Source organism: Ovis canadensis, chromosome 10 (genome assembly GCF_042477335.2).
Source record: "Ovis canadensis isolate MfBH-ARS-UI-01 breed Bighorn chromosome 10, ARS-UI_OviCan_v2, whole genome shotgun sequence".
In the NCBI taxonomy this organism is placed as follows: Eukaryota; Metazoa; Chordata; class Mammalia; order Artiodactyla; family Bovidae; genus Ovis; species Ovis canadensis.
The window spans coordinates 30,687,205-30,704,934 of NC_091254.1; the positions used below are offsets into that span (position 1 = coordinate 30,687,205).

The 17,730-nt window shown below is 41.8% G+C and overlaps 2 protein-coding genes and 1 non-coding gene across 7 annotated transcripts in view; 1 reads left to right on the plus strand and 2 right to left on the minus strand.

Annotated features, from left to right (window-relative positions):
• Positions 1 to 17,730, minus strand: part of LCP1 (lymphocyte cytosolic protein 1) — a 93,515-nt gene that overhangs the window by 68,143 nt on the left and 7,642 nt on the right. The window contains exon 2 of one of the 3 annotated variants that reach the window (XM_069601295.1): positions 8,576 to 8,669. The exons of the other annotated variants lie outside the window; for them this stretch is intronic. The gene's annotated coding sequence lies outside the window, so the exon portion shown is untranslated. The remainder of the gene's footprint in view (positions 1 to 8,575; positions 8,670 to 17,730) is intronic. 3 annotated transcript variants of the gene reach the window in all.
• The window catches only part of LRRC63 (leucine rich repeat containing 63), a 72,516-nt gene that overhangs the window by 11,626 nt on the left and 43,160 nt on the right, over positions 1 to 17,730 (plus strand). For 2 of the 3 annotated variants that reach the window (XR_011259349.1, XR_011259351.1), the window contains one exon: positions 13,116 to 13,643. The gene's annotated coding sequence lies outside the window, so the exon portion shown is untranslated. Of the gene's footprint in view, positions 1 to 4,799; positions 6,090 to 13,115 lie in introns of those variants that run through there. The other variant, XR_011259350.1, reaches the window with a different exon arrangement.
• On the minus strand, positions 4,573 to 4,644 carry TRNAG-CCC (transfer RNA glycine (anticodon CCC)). The gene has a single exon. It is a non-coding gene; the product is annotated as a tRNA-Gly (tRNA).

A 17,730-nucleotide genomic window follows, 5' to 3' on the forward strand; every position in this document is an offset into this window, starting at 1 on the left:
GAGACTTGGCAAAAGTAAGTGTTGAATACATGAGTGTTGATTAGGATACTCTCTTTCATCACATTTTAAATACTATTCATTTAAATTTAAAAATTACTTTCTTGATTAATAAGATCTTCATGTGGCTCAAAATGCAAAAGATGCAATAAATTATTTAGTAAAAATATTATTTTCCAGCTCTATCCTGATGCAACCCAATTCTTCTCTTTTAATAATGGCTCTTTCGAGATATGATTCACATACCAGAAGACTCATCTTTTAAAAGTGAAAGTCAAGGATTTTTACTATACTGATAGAGTTGGGCAACATCACACTATATGCTTCCAGAACATTTTCATCACCCCCAAAAGACACCTTGTACCATCAGCAGTTACTCCCCAGTCAACCCCACCTCCCAAACTGCCAGCTATTATTGTATTATGTGCACCAATAGATTTCTCTGTTCTGGACATATGAATGGAATCATACATGTGGTCTTTAGTGACTTGCTTCATTTACCTAGAAGAATCCTTTTAAGGTTCATCCATATTTGCATGGGTACTTCATTCCTTCCTACAGGAGAATAATACCCTCTGTATGGATATGTTGTGCCAGTGTTCAGTCGTGTCTGACTCCTCGAAACCCCATGGGCTGTATGTAGCCCACCAGGCTCCTCTGTCCATGGAATTCTCCATGCAAGAATACTGTAGTGGGTAGCCATCCCTTCTCCTGGGGGATCTTCCCGACCCAGGGATTGAACCTGGGTCTCCTGCATTGCAGGTGGATTCTTTACCACCTGAGCTACCAGGGAAGCCCATAAGGAGATATCACATTTTATTTATTCATTCATTAATGGATAGACATTTGAATTTCTTCCACATGTTAGATATTATGAATAATATTGCAATGGACATTTATGTACATGTCTTTTTTGTGGATATAAGGTTCAGTTTTTTAATAAAATAATACATGTGCATAGTTTTAGAAGTCAAATATTACCTCCTGGTTTATAATGAAACACTGGTCTCCTGACACACTTCTTCTCTACCTCTGACTCCCATTCCATCGAAACAATTATTTTCAACAGTTTGGCTATCTCTCTGCCACGTCATATTTCTTGATGCTTTGCTTATACTATGCCTTGCTTGTTCAGGTTCGATATATTTTTTTAACTTCTCACTTGGGAGGTGAAGATTTAACCCTCACACTGCATGTACGCATCAGCCCTCCCACCATTCTCTACAACAAGATCTTAAAGGCTATGACACCTTCAAACCAACGTGGTTTTCACAACGCCTATGTAAATATTCACAGCTGAGTTCCATAGAGCAAAACGTTTACACTTCTTTCCTGTATCTTTTCTTTTCCATCTGTTTGGCTTCTGTATGATTAATTCTGTACCAAACTCTCTCCAACAGAGCTAAAACACAATATGAAAAACCAAAAGATGGATCCAGTCCTCTTTTTGTTCCTCTTGGAGAGGTCCTTCCGAGAGTCTTCTGTTTTGCTGTCTGGTCCTGCTGTCCAGCTGCCATCTAGAAAGTTCCATGCACCATCATCCTGGGAATCCCCTTCTTCCTGTAGGTTGGATCTTCTGCTTCTGGACCACAGACCTTCCACTTTCTTGGTCTACTTCCTTGTCTGTCTTCATTAGCACATCCTTTAGTTAGACTCCCGAGGAAGACAGAAGCTTCTTGAGATGTTTTACAGCTGAAAACATACGCAGTCTACCTTTGTTCTTGAAGTCCACACAATCATTTTCTTTCAAAATTATGAAGAAACTGTTCCAGTGCTGGCTGTTGAGAGGTCTGCCAACCTATGGTCCTGGTTTAGGACCATACCCACCAGGACATGACCCTTGTATATCACTTTTTCTTTCTTTCTGGAAATATTTAAGGGTTTTACTATATGCCTGACATTGCAACAGTTTATGACATGTCTTAAAGGGGGTCCATTTCCATCCACTGTGCTAGGGATTCAGTGGTCTCTTAATCTGGAAATTCAAGTATTTCAGTTCTGGGAAGTTTTTCTCTCCCTCTTTCTCTCTTATTTTCTTTCCTTACTTTTTTGATATTCTTTTTCCTTGGGATTAGTTTTATTTGGGTGTTGAGCTTCCTGAATTGATCTTCTAATTTTCTGCCCCCTTGGTCTTTTCTGTTCTACAGTCAGGGAAGTTTTTTTAACCTTTTCTTCAAAACTTCTATTGAACATTTTATTTCTTTTATCATTTTTAAAAATAACCCAAAGCTCTTTCTTTGAATCTCCCTTTTTTAACAGCAAGGTAGGGGTCAGGATGGGGTGAGGAGTGTCTTGCTGATCCTTATATAAGCTTTCTACCAGCCCTCCTGTCTGACACCTCTTTCCTGCACCACTGCCTTCAAAGATACATGGCACCTCAGAGGCCTGAGCTTTGTGAGAGTCTACAGTAGGCTTTGAATTCCTTCGTGTTCTCTCTCATTACAAACTTGGGGTCCAACTTTGGCATGTGTGCTCAGGCACTTTCCACAATCCATCGATTTAATGCCTTCAACATCCTGCTGATGTTGCCTCATTTGATACTGGTCTCTCCTACTAGACTGGGAATCCCATGAGGCCAAGGACTGGGTTTGTCTTGTTAACTTCTAAACACTACACCTGGCATTTCAAAAGTATTTGTTGAATAAATAAAGTGAAGAAGGCTAAGCTGAGCTTTAAAGGATGAGATGGAAAGAAGAGGCAGAAATGTACTCTGACCACAAGGGGCTGGCACGTGCAGAAGATCGTAGGTGAACATCTAGAACGTGACAGAGCCGAGCGTTCTCGCAGTGATGAGTGCAAGGTAGGGACTTCCCTGGCGGTCTAGTGGCTAAGACTCTGCTCTCCCAATGCAGGGGGCCCAGATCCGATTCCTGGTCGGGGAACTAGATTCCACAGGCAGCAACTAAGAGTTCACATGGCGCAACTAAATATCTCGCAACTAATATCTTGGTGCAGCCAAAAAAAAAAAAAAGAAATATATATAAAAATTTTTAAGTCATTTATATTAAAAAAAATGCAAGGCAGCTAGGGGTGGGGGTAGGGGAAGGTACAAAGAAAGAGGAAAGGCTGGACAGTGTAGCAGAGACCAGATGGTGGTGTGTCAAGATGGCAGCAAGGCTGGTTCCTCCTGAGGGCTGGGAGGGACCATCCGTTCCATGCCCATCTCCTAGCTTCTGCTGGCTGCTGGCAGCCTTTGGTTTCCTTGGTTTGCAGAGGCATCACCCACATGCCAGCTGTGTCTGAATTTCCCCTTTTTATGAGGAGACAGTCATACTGGATCAGGGCCCACTCCAATGACCTCATATTAACGTGATCATCTGCAAACAGCTTATTGCTAAATAAAGAGACATTCACGGGCACTGGGGATTAGGACTTCAATATCCTGTGTGTGTGTGTTGGGCAGTGGCGGTTGGGGGGACACAATTCAGAAGGGTCTTAGAAAGTGTCACAATCAGACCTGTATTTCAGACAAATAACGGTACCTCCAATGAGAAGGAGATGGTGAGGGCTGGAGTCGGGGAAAGGAGGATAAAGATCAGACCATGGCAGATGGCTTACTTCCACAGTATAAGGTGATGACAAGCGGTGGGTAGATTCAAGGGACATGTGTTCAGCAGAGAGGACAAGAAAGGACTGAGTGGACATATAGGATGAGAGAGTAAATAAGGGGTAGGAGGGATCAAGGATGCCCCCATTTCTGGCTGGGAACCTGGGTGTGCAGAATGATACCGTTCAACGAGACAGGAGGTGGCACAGTGATAAAGAATCTACAGACGAGGGTTCACGCTGAGTCAGGAAGGTCCCCTGGAGAAGGAAATGGCAACCCACTCCAGCAGTCTTACCTGGAGAATCCCATGGACAGAGGAGCCTGGCAGGCTACAGTTCACGGGACCGCAAAGAGTCGGACATGACTGAGTGCCTGAGCATGCACGTAGAAAACAATAAAAGAGAAAGTGGGAGGCACGCATTCAGAGAGAAAGCCAAGAGCCTTTCAACAATGCAAACCCTAAAGTAATCAAAATTTTAAAACAAACAAGAAAAATATTTGAGGATGGTAGACAGGAAAAGCAAAAGGACTGAAATTTAAGATTTGAGAGACAAATCCTGATTCCAGTGGACACTAGCAGATCTTGAGTCAGGCATTTCCGCTTGCCTGAGCTGAACTTATACTCACATTGGAGAAAAATACCACCTATACCATCGGGTCACTTCAAAAATTAAATCAGTTGACACATACTAACTGTGGTCCTTGTTAGTGCCAAATTTTACTTGAATCTGAATTCATAAATTGTTATTTATATGAAAACAACTAAATATTTCACTATATTGATTCAAATTCATTCACTCAATCAATCTTTAAAATTAAAATTCAACTGGAATTGATTTTGCATCTACTCTTGCTCTGTGCTGGGTACCATAACACATCTTATTGAATACTTTCAACAAACCCAAGTGGCGTTTACTTTATCTATTTATTTATTATTTTTTATTTGTCTGTGCCAAGTCTTAGCTGTGGCAAGCAGGATCGCTGTTGCCACTTGCCAGGATCTCTAGTTGGAGGCATGTGGGATCTAGTGCCCTGACCAGGGATTGAACCTGGGCCCCTGCATTGGGAGTGCAGAGTCTTAACCACTGGACCACCAGGGAAGTCCTTACTCTATTCTAAAGTAAAGAAACTGAGGCCCAGATGAAAAGTTTTTGTGTTTTCTGTTTATCTGCACTGTAACATGAAAATATTTCTACTCAAGTTCTCCATTCTTTAAATAGAGGTATGAATCAGCCACTAATTCTCTACATTCCAGGCCAAAGGAAAGTTTCAGCATGGTGCTGCTGCTGTTGCTGCTAAGTCGCTTCAGTTGTGTCCAACTCTGTGCAACTCCATAGACAGCAGCCCACCAGGCTCCCCCATCCCTGGGATTCTCCAGGCAAGAACACTGGAGTGGGTTGCCATTGCCTTCTCCAATGCATGAAAGTGAAAAGTGAGGGTGAAGTCATTCAGTCATGTCCGACTCTTCGCGACCCCATGGACTGCAGCCCACCAGGCTCCTCCGTCCATGGGATTTTCCAGGCAAGAGTACTGGAGTGGGGTGCCATCACCTCCGTCAGTGAATTCATACGACACAGTTTCCGGATTTCAATCACTCACTCATTAAGCAAGTGTTTATTGTGTACAACGATATGACAAGGAAGACACAAAACAAATCACCTAGGTAAAGAGAATCTTAGGAAAGTTGTGCGGTAGAAAGGAAAACCATGAAATAGATGATTTTAGATTAGTCTCCTGGCAGACAAAAGGAACAGATGGGAAGTGACTGGAAACAGGAAGAACTAGAAAAACAGGGCTATGGGTAAGGTATGAGGCAACAACTCATGGTAGCAGTGGGCATGGAAGCAAGAGATATTTCTGAGGCTGACTACCTACAGAAGATAATGAGAAGATGACTCAGGGATGACTTTGAGGTCAGTCAGCTAAGGAATTCAGGGAAGAGGGATCTCTTGGATAGGCATGTGGCATTCAGGGAAGGCAAGGATGAAACCCACTTGCAAAATGCAAGCTACGTAACTGGAGAGTGAGGCTGGGTGAAGGCAGAAGATACAGACTGGAGCCTCATCACCATGGAGCTAACTAAAGCCGTGAGATGGCGTCAACCTTCCAGCAGGAAGAAGCACTTATAAGTACATGAGCAGAAGCTCCAGGACTGACATCTTAACATTAAGTGGGAGAATCTAGAAAGATGGTACTGTGGAATCTATCTGCAGGGCAGCAATGGAGACACAGACAAAGAGAACCGACTTGTGGACACAGCTGGGGAAGCACAGGGTGGGGCAAATGGAGAGAGCTGCATGGAAACAGATACACTGCTATATGTGAAACAGATCGCCAGTGGGGATTTGCTGTATGACTCAGGAAACTCAAACCTGGGTTCTGTGACAACCTAGAGGGGTGGGATGGGCTGGGAGGTGGGAGGGAGGCTAAAGAGGGAGGGGACATATGTATGCCTACGATGATTCATGTTGATGTGTGGCAGAAACCAACACAATATTGTAAAAGCAATTATCCTTCAATAAAAAATACATAAATTTTTTAAAAAGAGAGGGAAAAAAGAACCAATTCAATCAATTTTGTTGCATGTACGGGACTATATTTAAATAAGACTATTTTGTTATTTCTATTACTTTATGGATTAGATAAGATAATAAAGGACTATATTTTATTTTTCTGTATCCAGTAAGGGTTAAGTATCAATAAGAGAGAAGGCATGTACACTTTAAATTCTGTCCATTTTGAGAACTGTACTCAGGGAAAGGAAATCACAGCTGAACATGAAGTCTCTTGAACCAAATAGGAATCCATTTAAGAATCCATTTCCATTTACACCAATGCGTAAGACCTATTTCCATCAGCAAGTCCCTGGAAGTGCTCAGCAAGTCTGAAAATGTGCTTCTGCCTGCACTGATCCCAACAAATTCATCCACTCTTTTCCTCATTCATCCTCCTTACTGCAAGGCGCTCAGCCGGACACTGAGAGGTCAGTGATGGATAAGATGGACACTCTACGCTTGCGGAGTTCACAGTCTAGTCCATGATGGTTCACACCCTGCGTCTTTGCTTCCAATCCAAACCAATCAGGAATGAACCTCAGTGGCATTTCTATTGTCCTTTGGTCACGTACTTCTTTTTATTTTTTGACTACACTAGGTCTTCCCTGTGGCATGTGGGCTTTCCCTACTTGCACCATGCAGGCCCTCCAATTGTGGTGCGCAGGCTCAGTTGCCCTGCGGTATGTGGCATCTTAGTTCCCCAACCAGGGATCGAACTCATATCCCCTGCATTGGAAAGTGATTCTTAACCACTGGACCACCAGGGAAGTCCTTGGTATTTCTTAGAGATGAAGGCTGAGGGCGTGTTAACCAGTAAGTGGAAGTCTTCTGTTAGATGAATTAGTCAGAAAATGGGACAAATATATGCCCAGTGGTTACACATTTAAACCTGAGTAGTTGTGTGGTTCCTGCTACCACTCCAGAGGGCTGTGTTGGTTGCTTACACAGTGAGGTTTTGGGCCTTACAGAGGCTTCCTTGCTGTTGTTCAGTCACTCAGTCGTGTCCGACTCTGAGACTCCACAGACAGAAGCATGCCAGGCTTCCCTGTCCTTCACCATCTCCTGGAGTTTGCTCAAACTCATGTCCATTGAGTCAGTGATGCCATCCAACCATCTCATCCTCTGTTGCCCCCTTCTCCTCCTGTGCTCAATCTTTCCCAGCATCAGGGTCTTTTCCAATGAGTCTGCTCTTTGCATCAGGTGGCCAAAATATTAGAGCTTCAGCTTCGGCATCAGTGCTTCCAGTGAATACTCACAGTTGATTTCCTTTAGAAAGGACTAGGAGGCCTCTGTTCTCCGTGTTCTCCAAGGGACTCTCAAGGAGAACAGAGGCCTCCTAGTCCTTTATAACCAGTAAAGGAATAAGAACATGAGAGGGAGAAGAATCCTTTGTCACCTCATCTCCTTTCTCGTCACATTGCTCCTTCCCATGTACATCAAGAAAAATGAAGGATAAATGAAAGATAAACAGGAACTTCCCTGGTGGTCCAGCGGTTAAGACTTTGCCCTCCAATTCAGGGGTTACAGGTTCAATCCCTGGTCAAGGAGCTAAGACCCCACATGCCTCTCAGCCAAAAAACCAAAACATGAAACAGAAGCAATATTGAAAAAAATTCAATAAAGACTTTAAAAACGATTCACACACACACAAAATCTTTAAAAAGATAAACAAATATATATATATATTTAAAATTAAGAATAAAATCAAAAACAGGCCCTGGAAGAATGAACTTCTCCAAAACTATTTCGGGAGGTGCGGTAGATTCACTGAAGCTACTGAATTTATAAATCTTTGTTTTGTAAGTATTCAGAGGGAGGAAGCAAACTTCAGAGGAATTGTACCAACTCCACCTACTCTAGCAAGGTGGCAGCAGCAGGCATCAGTGAGCACACAGGATTGTTCCAAGCCATTGCCCTGTGTCGGAGAAGGCAATGGCACCCCACTCCAGTACTCTTGCCCGGAAAATCCCATGGACGGAGCCTGGTGGGCTGCAGTCCATGGGGTTGCTAAGAGTCAGACACAACTAAGCGACTTCATTTTCTCTTTTCACCTTCATGCACTGGAGAAGGAAATGGCAACTCACTCCAGTATTCTTGCCTGGAGAATCCCAGGGACGGGGGAGCCTGGTGGGCTGCTGTCTATGGGGTCGCACAGAGTTGGACACGACTGAAGCGACTTAGCAGCAGCAGCACTGCCCTGTGTATGGTTTGAGTCATTCTCAACTACCTCCCCGGACCAGGGAGGTAACTAAACTGAGCTAAATGTGCCAAGTGTAATGGCAGGGACCGACACACTCTGGAAAATGTATGTCTTATCCAAGATAGTAGAAGAAGGAATGAAAATTGTTCAAGAGAAACCAATAATCTGGATTCTTCCGGGAAATCATCTGATGTTTTTTAAATATCAGCAATGGATTTTAAAAAACTTAAATGTCATCTTGGTTAATCTGTGATTCATCCAGATTCATTTACTTACAACCGCTGGTCTCTGGCAACTTTGCTGTGTTTGCACGGAAACATGGAACTCATCACAGGTTAAGAAACATGATTCACCTTAGTGCTGGAAGTCACTGCAAGATACATAAGAATGCTAAAATGACCCAAAGGAAGAGGCATACAGCTATGATTGAAATGAAAAAAGAGAAAAATTTAAACCTTTAGGAAGATGAAAAAATAATGACCATTACTGGTGTACATACCAGATGAAGACTGACAATAAAAATGATACTAAAAGGCTGATAGCAAATCATGTAAAATGTTGACACAGGCTTGACCTATGTATTCATTATCAGCACCATCATCATCATCTGCTAGGATCTAGGGGAAAGTCTTTAGTGTGATAAATATCATATATCTAATGTTAATTCAGAGGAGGAAAGCTAAGTATTTTGAGTAATAACATTCCATGGCAAATGACTGCTAGAAGCTGTGGCAAAGTATGGGTAAGTCCATTGGTTCAAGGCCTGTTTCACTAAAGCTTGTGTTTAGGTTCTAGCACAGATTCATGCATCTATCCATTCCTTTGATAAATATTTACTGAGCAAGTACTATGTGCCAAGTACCATCAGAGACACTGGAGATACTATACGGCATGAATCAGACAAAAAGTTCCTGACCTTTTCGAGTTGGCATTCCAGTTGAGGCAGCTAATATAGTAATACAGGCTACACTGGTTTATTCTATATTAGATGATATGCGATACGTCTTAGGGAGACTCAAATCCAGTCAGGGAAGGAGAATAGAAGTTTGTGTGTAGAATGTGTGCACCCTTCTGCAGGGAGAAGGGTGACGTGGATTTGAGATTCCAAATAAGGGGACAGGAACGGCCTCACTGAGAAAGTGACATTTGCATAGACACATGAGGGAGGTGAGGGCTGACGGTGACGGAGAAGAAGCGGACCAAGACTTGAGGCAGGGCAAGAAAAGTCCAGGCATAAGGAGCAAGCACAAACGCCTCGAGGGAAAGGCGCATGCGTCACTCTCAACAGCCACAGGATGAAGCCAAGAACTAGGAAGGGCCAGAGCAGGAGCAGTTGAGGCCAGAGAGGCCTGATCACACAAAGGGCTGGCTTTTTACCAGAATCGGCTTTTTCCCTGCAGGAAGTCACTCCAGGGAAGGCAGTCTAATAAAAGGTGTCACAGGATTTGACATATGTTTTATTTTTACTTCTTTTATTTTTTGGCCATGTCAAACAGCTTGCAGGATTTTAGTTCCCCAACCGTGGATCAAACCCAGGTCCCATGCAGTGGATGCATGGAATCCTAACCACTGGACTGCCAGGGAAATCCCTGACATACGTTTTCAAAGAATCCTTTGGACTGCTGTTTTGATTGAACTAAAAGAGAGCAAAAGCAGGGTCAGGGAGACCAGCTGGGAGCTGTTGCAATAATCTAGGTGAGAGACAACAGTGGTTTGGACTAAGGTCTTGGCAGCGGAGATGGCAAGAAGGCATCAGATTCTGTGTAGATTTTGACATCAGTGCTGGAAGGATTTGCTGACATGTTCTGCAGCACATGAGAAACTGAAGACTCAATGATGACCCCAAGGGCTCTGGCCTGAGTCATCGGAAGGATGGAGCTGGCATTAACAGACATGGGGAAGACTGGACGAAGAGCAGGTTTGAGGGAGTGGGGAAGAACAGCAAGAATTCAGTTTGAGACCCGGTAAGCCTGCTGGGGATCCAATTAAGAGATGCTGAGTAGGCAGTTGGATACAGCGCCTGGAGGTCCACACTGCAGGTTTACATTTGAAGTCATCAGCATATATTCAGTATTTAAGGCTCTGAGGTTGGATGAGATCACCCAGAGGGTAAATACAGATAAAGAAGAAAACAGATCAAGCTCTGAGCTTTGGGGCACTCCAACATAAAAGGTTAGCAAAATGAAGAGGACCAGTAAAGCATTCTAAGAAGGAACTCGAAGACAGATAGGAGATAAATGAGGTGACTGTGATGACCTAAGGCCCAGGGAAGATAGATCTCAAATTGAGGAGAAGATTCAACCTCTGGAAAGCTGCGGATGGTCGTATGAGGACAGACAGCAACTGAGCACTGGATACAAAAACATGGAGGCCGTGAGTAATCAGGAGAGAGCAGTTTGGTGGAAGAGAGGGACTAAAGTCCCATGGGAGAATGTCTCCAAAAGAATGGGAGGGAAGAACTTGGAGACAGCAACTATAAACCGATTTCAAAAGGTTTATTGTAAGGGGAAGAAGAGAAATGTTGCGGAAGCTTATTCAAGGGGGAAGTGGGCTTGAGATTTTTTTTTTTTAAGACAGGAGTAATCACAGTTTGTTCCTATGATTCCAGGAATTACCCAGCAGAGAGAAAGATAAAAATAATTCAAGAGACAGAGGGGAGATCTGTTGGAGCAATTTTCTTGAACAGATAAGAGAAGATGAGCTCCAGTGGACAAATGGTGGGGTTGGCCTTGGTTAGGAGTGGGGACAATTCATCCACAAAGACAGACTGAATGGTCACAGGGACTGAGAGGCGGGGCTGTGGAAATTCTGATTGCTTTTTTTTTTTAAGGATCAATTGTGGTACGTTTTTTTAAAGGATTTTTTTTTTTTTTGAGGATCATTTTTAAAAGTCTTTCCAATATTGTTTCTGCTTTATGTTTTGATGTTTTGGCTGAGAGGCACGTGGGATCTTAGCTCCCAGACCAGAGATTGAACCCCTGCCCTCTGCATTGGAAGGCGAAGTCTTAACCACTGCCTCTATTTTCACAGTGAAGGATTTGGGGAAATGAGCTGTAGAAGGGTTGTAGAAAACTATTTAATACAAATAATTGTCTAGGAGTTTGGAAGAGTGAATGCTTTAGGAACAGAGGGTATGATTGGCTGAGCAATATCCAAGGCTTGGGATTACATTTTTAAAAAATATTTTTCTTTTAATTTCTTAAACTTTCATTTTTGAAGTCATTTCAGAATTACAAAAAAAAGACACAAAAATAGTTCAAAAGAATTTCCATACACACCTCACTCAGCTTCCCCAAATGTTAGCATCTTATTTAATCACAGTACAAGTGTCCATATCAGAAAGTTATCACAGAGCCACCTTCACTAAGCTACAGACTGAAACTACTGAAATTTTAAAAAAACTTTCAAATTTAGCAAACTGTCATATGAATGTTCTTTTTCTAGACTGGGATTCAATCCACAATCCCATATTCTATTGAGTTGTTTTTTCAGTCTTCTCTAATCTGGGACAAGTCTTCAATCTGTCTTTCATCACCCTGACACCTTTGAAAAGGCTAGTCACAGAAGATCCCTCTGTTTGGGCTTGTCTGTCTCCTCACAATTTAAATCAGATCTGTATTTTTGACAAAAGTGAGATGTCCTTTTCAGCTCATTGCCTCATGGGGCATATGACCTCTGCCAGGGTCCTCCACTGTAAAGGTACTGTTTCCTTTGTAATTAATAGTGACAATTAGGTGATCAGGGATTTTAAAACATAAGCATTCTGCATGGTTTTCCCTCCACCCCACACATCTCCACTGGAGTAGGTACTGAGCAGGTGGAGGGCTGATTTTAAAACGTGGTTTACTAAGTGAGGACCTCAATCAAGTTATAACCTTGGACAGCTGCAGATGTCATTAAAGAGAAGGGTTAACAGCCTCAATAGATTTTCAATGTAAATCAAGATAATCAATTACAGAAAAAGATGTTTGACAGACTGATTATCAAAGCAGATCAACTGTCCTGATTTTAAAGTTTTCCAAGACTGGTTGATTTATACTCATCTTTACTGGAAATACTTCTGGGAAATACTTCTTAAATCCATTTTTTGTCATAACAGACTTAAGTAAGCATACTTGTTGATGTGTGGCAGGGGCCACCACAGTCTTGTGAAGTTATTGTCCTACATTAAAATAAATAAATTAAGAAAAAGAGAATATTTTATAAAAATAAATAAGCATATCTGAAAACAGCCTTCTGAAATCTAACCTGTTCATAAGTAGAAAAGATGTTCTAGACTTTCATTCATCCATCTAACAAATATTTATTGGACCAATTTGTAGTTCAGTCGCTAAGTTGTGTCCGGCTCTTTGCGACTCCATGGACTGCAGCACGCCAGGCTTCCCTGTCCAATATCAGGCCCCAAACTTGTCCCAAACTTGAACACCTGATTTGTACTACAGGTCATAGAGAAAGAAAAAAAAAAAGATGTGCCAAATACCTAATTAAAACATGCCAGGGGCTCCATGAAAAATCAAGTGAAAGTGAAAGCTGCTCAGTCATGCCCCGCTCTTTGCGACTCTATGGACTATACAGTCCATGGAATTCTTCAGGCCAGAAAACTGGAGTGGGTAGCCTTTCCCTTCTCCAGAGGATCTTCCCAACCCAGGGATCGAACCCAGGTCTCCCACATTGCAGGTGGATTCTTTACCAGCTGAGCCCCCAGGGAAGCCCCCTTGAAAAGTCAAGGTTCTCCCAAATGAAACTGGAAATATGTGAAATATGCTGAACTTCTGATAAAGTAGATGTGCCTTATTACACATTTTTCTTGCAACAGGATCTTGAGCTACTCTGTGGCTTCAGCTGTATACTCTCAAAGAAATGGCCAGGGGTGAGATGAAAAACATATCAGACTACAAGTCAAGAGAGCCTGGATCTAACTTTGACTGAGTTTCAACCTGTGTGGCCGATGAAGTCTGCAGAGGAAGGTGATTAAGAGCGCATGCTCTGGAGTTATACAAGCTTGGGTTCCTAACCTAGTTACTAGGGTTATTGTCTTTGTGCCTTTGGACAAACTTCTTAATTCCTCTAAGCCTGTTTCTTCATCACGACAGGCAAAGTAAACAGCACTCACAACCTAGCATAGTTACAAGGTACACAGAAGGGATGCACAGAGCGCATTTAGCAAAATGAACACCACACAGCGTATGCACCAAACGGAAGTCATATCTAACAATCCTTATTATAGTTACTATTATTATTAGTCACCATTCTGCACTTCATTCTACATAACTGTAAAACGAGTGGCAGCAACAAGACCAGAATTTCTCTAACGTGAATAAAAATCTGGAAAAACGGTCCCAAACGTCACGAGTTGTCTTTATTTTTATTAAAAAGCAAACATAAAACTTGGCATAAACTGTTTATGCCATTAGATTCCTAAAACGTAAATCCAAAATCAGGTTAAAATGAAATTCAAAACAATCAGAACCAAATCAAATTAAGCATTTTAATGAGGCTAGTGGAGATTTTCTGGAATCAAACCGCCTCATGAACATGGTGCTGATCCCCTGTGGTGCGGGTCCTTTTGTGCTCACCACTCACATTGTCTTCTGTGTCCTCCTCATTTTTCCCGCTTCACTTTCTTTGAACTACTGCAGCCTTCAATGGCATCGCTTGGCCTTCACTTTACATGAACTCATGATTTACTTGGAGCTGGTTCTTTCTCATTAGCTCTTGAAAATTATGGGAGGAAGCTGGCCTCAATTCCAGATGCATCTCTTAATGCAGATACCATGGATTCCCAGCTCCAAGGCTTTTAGTCACTCTCTACTACCTGGCAGGATCCCAATATTTAAGTCTCTCCCAGACTTACATTTTCAGCCTTACCTACCCAACTTCTCTCTAGCCAAACTAGGAGAACTTCATCATAAATTGAATTTCCATGTCCCTTCAAAACTTATATATTGAAACCTAATTTCCAGGGTGATGGTTCTGGAGGTGAGGTCTCTGGGTGGAACCCTCATGAATGGGATTAGTGCCCTTATAAAAGAAACCTGGAGAGCTCCCTTGCCTCTTCCATCATGCCATCACGTAAAGGCACAACAAGAAGACAGTCACTTGGAACAGAAAATGGGCTTTACCAGACACCGAATCTGCTCGTGCCTACATCTTAGACTTTCCCGCTTCCAGAACTATGAGAAATAGATGTTTACTAGGCACTCAGTCTGTGGTACTTTTGCTGTAGCAGCCAGAACAGGCTAGGAATATTCCTTTAGAACTTGCTGAGGCTTTATGTCCAAGTAGGGATGGTGAAATTTCATGGTTTCAAGTAGCCATGAAATTAAAAGACGCTTCCTCCTTGTAAGGAAAGTTATGACCAACCTAGATAGCATATTGAAAAGCAGAGATATTACTTTGCCAACAAAGGTCCGTCTAGTCAAGGCTATGGTTTTTCCAGTGGTCATGTATGGATGTGAGAGTTGGACTGTGAAGAAAGCTGAGCGCCAAAGAATTGATGCTTTTGAACTGCGGTGCTGGAGAAGACTCTCGAGAGTCCCTTGGACTGCAAGGAGATCCAACCAGTCCGTCCTAAAGATCAGTCCTGGGTGTTCAATGGAAGGACTGATGCTCAAGCTGAAACTCCAATACTTTGGCCACCTCATGTGAAGAGTTGACTTTTTGGAAAAGACCCTGATGCTGGGAAGGATTGGGGGCAGGAGGAGAAGGGGATGACAGAGGATAAGATGTCTGGATGACATCACCAACTCGATGGACGTGAATTTGAGTGAACTCCGGGAGTTGGTGTTGGACAGGGAGGCCTGGCATGCTGTGATTCATGGGGTCGCAAAGAGTCGGACACGACTGAGTGACTGAACTGAACTGAGGCATCAATCTTGGTCAGTATTTCTTGCGTACTGAAGACACTATGTTTTCTGATTACTGGATACAGTTATCTATAAATGCCTGTCAGATCAAACATCAATTGGGTTGTTCAATTCTTCTATATCCTTAGTAATCTTTTGTTTGCTCAATCTCTTAATTACTGAGAAACGTGTTTTTAAAAGATCCCCATTTTAGAAGTGGATTTATCAATAACATCTCCTTGTAACTTGGTCTTTTGTTTTTTCAATGCATTTAGAAGTGATGTTGTTTGGTACCGACAGTCTGATGTTGGCATATCATCTTGATGAATCATTTCCTTGCATCCTTAAAAAATAAGTCCATGAGAGACTACTTTGTTCAATATTTGTATATTTCTCACCCAGCCTAATGATCAACTTCCTTGACACTTCATTGGCTAAGGTGTAGATTTTCTAGTTCTGGAGAATGGGTGTCAGTTTTGAGGACACTCTCATTTAATTCTCACAATAACTCCATGCAGGGGAGGCACCATTACTGCCTCAGTTTTACAGATGTGGACATTAACAGTCAGATGGTTCAGAAACTTGATCAACGTTATACAGCTAGTAAACGGTGGAGATGGTACTCAAACCATGCTTGTTTGGCTTTGGGGCCCAAATATATATAATATCTCATCTTAAATAGCTGCGGTAGATAAACTGGGTACATTAGGTATACACACACATGCACACACACACACACACACAGATCCCGTCAAAATCACCAGGGGGAACAATAAATACTAAAATATAAATGTAGGCAAGACACTAGAAGAAGTCATTTATCATAGAAAGCAGTAATAAACAGAGAAAAAGATGTTTAAGGTCATTAACAATCATCTGCTAATTAAAATAAGATGTTACTTCCCACCTATTAGAGTAGCAAAGATGAACAAATTGATGAATTCCCAGGATCAGTTAGACTGAAGGAAAATAAATATTCTTACATACAACTGGTGGGTGCTTAAATCAAGACTTCTAGAAGATAAATAGGGAATATGTAACATGAAAAAAAATTCTCAAATTTTTGAGAGAACAGTAAGGTTATAAAATAGCAATGGGGCAGAATATTTTAAAATTTAAAAATATATATATATGTGTGTGTGTACATGTATATAAAATACTTTTAATTATGTCAGTTCAGTTCAGTAGCTCAGTCATGTCTGACTCTTTGCAACCCCATGAATCGCAGCACGCCAGGCCTCCCTGTCCATCACCATCTCCTGGAGTTCACTCAGACTCACGTCCATCGAGTCAGTGATGCCATCCAGACATCTCATCCTCTGTCGTCCCCTTCCCCTCCTGCCCCCAATCCCTCCCAGCATCAGAGTCTTTTCCAATGAGTCAACTCTTCACATGAGGTGGCCAAAGTATTGGAGTTTCAGCTTTAGCATCATTCCTTCCAAAGAACACCCAGGGTTGATCTCCTTCAGAATGGACTGGTTGGATCTCCTTGCAGTCCAAGGGACTCTCAAGAATCTTCTCCAACACCACAGTTCAAAAGCATCAATTCTTCGGCTCTCAGCTTTCTTCACAACTCTCACATCCATACATGACCACTGGAAAAACCATAGCCTTGACTAGACGGACCTTTGTTGGCAAAGTAATTATATACATCATATCAAACTGTTAACAGTAGTTATTGCTATTTGAAAGAATTACAGGAAATTTTTCTTCTCTCTTTTTTAATCTGTATAATTGATTTTTTGACAATAAACATACATTAATTTCATGACTCCTGAGCCTAAAAAATCAAAGTCTGGGATTGGAAAGAGTAAACTAGGTCTGTACTGTCCCATAAGATGGCTGAGATAAAATGTCAGGTGAAAAAAATTAAGTTACCAAATACTATAGATAATATAATCTCTTTACATAAAAGTTATATATTATATACATCATATATATATATATATATATATAAATTCTAGACTATTACACACCAAACATTTAGGATTGGGGAGAAGACAGAGAAGACATTTATTTTCTATCCTTCTGTATTATTTTTTCCCAGTAAGCATTAATCAGTTTGTAATTAAAATATTCAATTAAAAATATGAAAGTTGGAAGAGCTGCTGATCAAAATCCATAAAGCAGACACATATTTTCGTTCATTAAATCACAGAAATATCAAACTCAAGTGCTTCCATCCACCAAAGCTTAACAGATGTTATTTAATGGCAAATATCATTACCCAGTCTAATACCTGAAAATCAAATAGATTTATAGACATTCTTACTCTAAGACTAGCATATGGAAATATACCAATATTGGTATAACTGTATTGAATATTGGAAAATACTGGTCAATGCTGGAAAGTATTAACATATTCAATAATTATTTAGCTACGCATGCTAACTGGGGATTCCCCAAAGGCTCAGCAGTAAATAATTCGCCTGTGATGCAGAAGACACAGGACACTCAGGTTCAATCCCTGGGTCAGGAAGATCCCTTGGAGGAGGGCATGGCAACCCACTCCAGTATTCTTGCCTGGAGAATCCTATGGACAGAGGAGCCTGGTGGACTACAGTCCATGGCGTCGCAAAGAGTTGG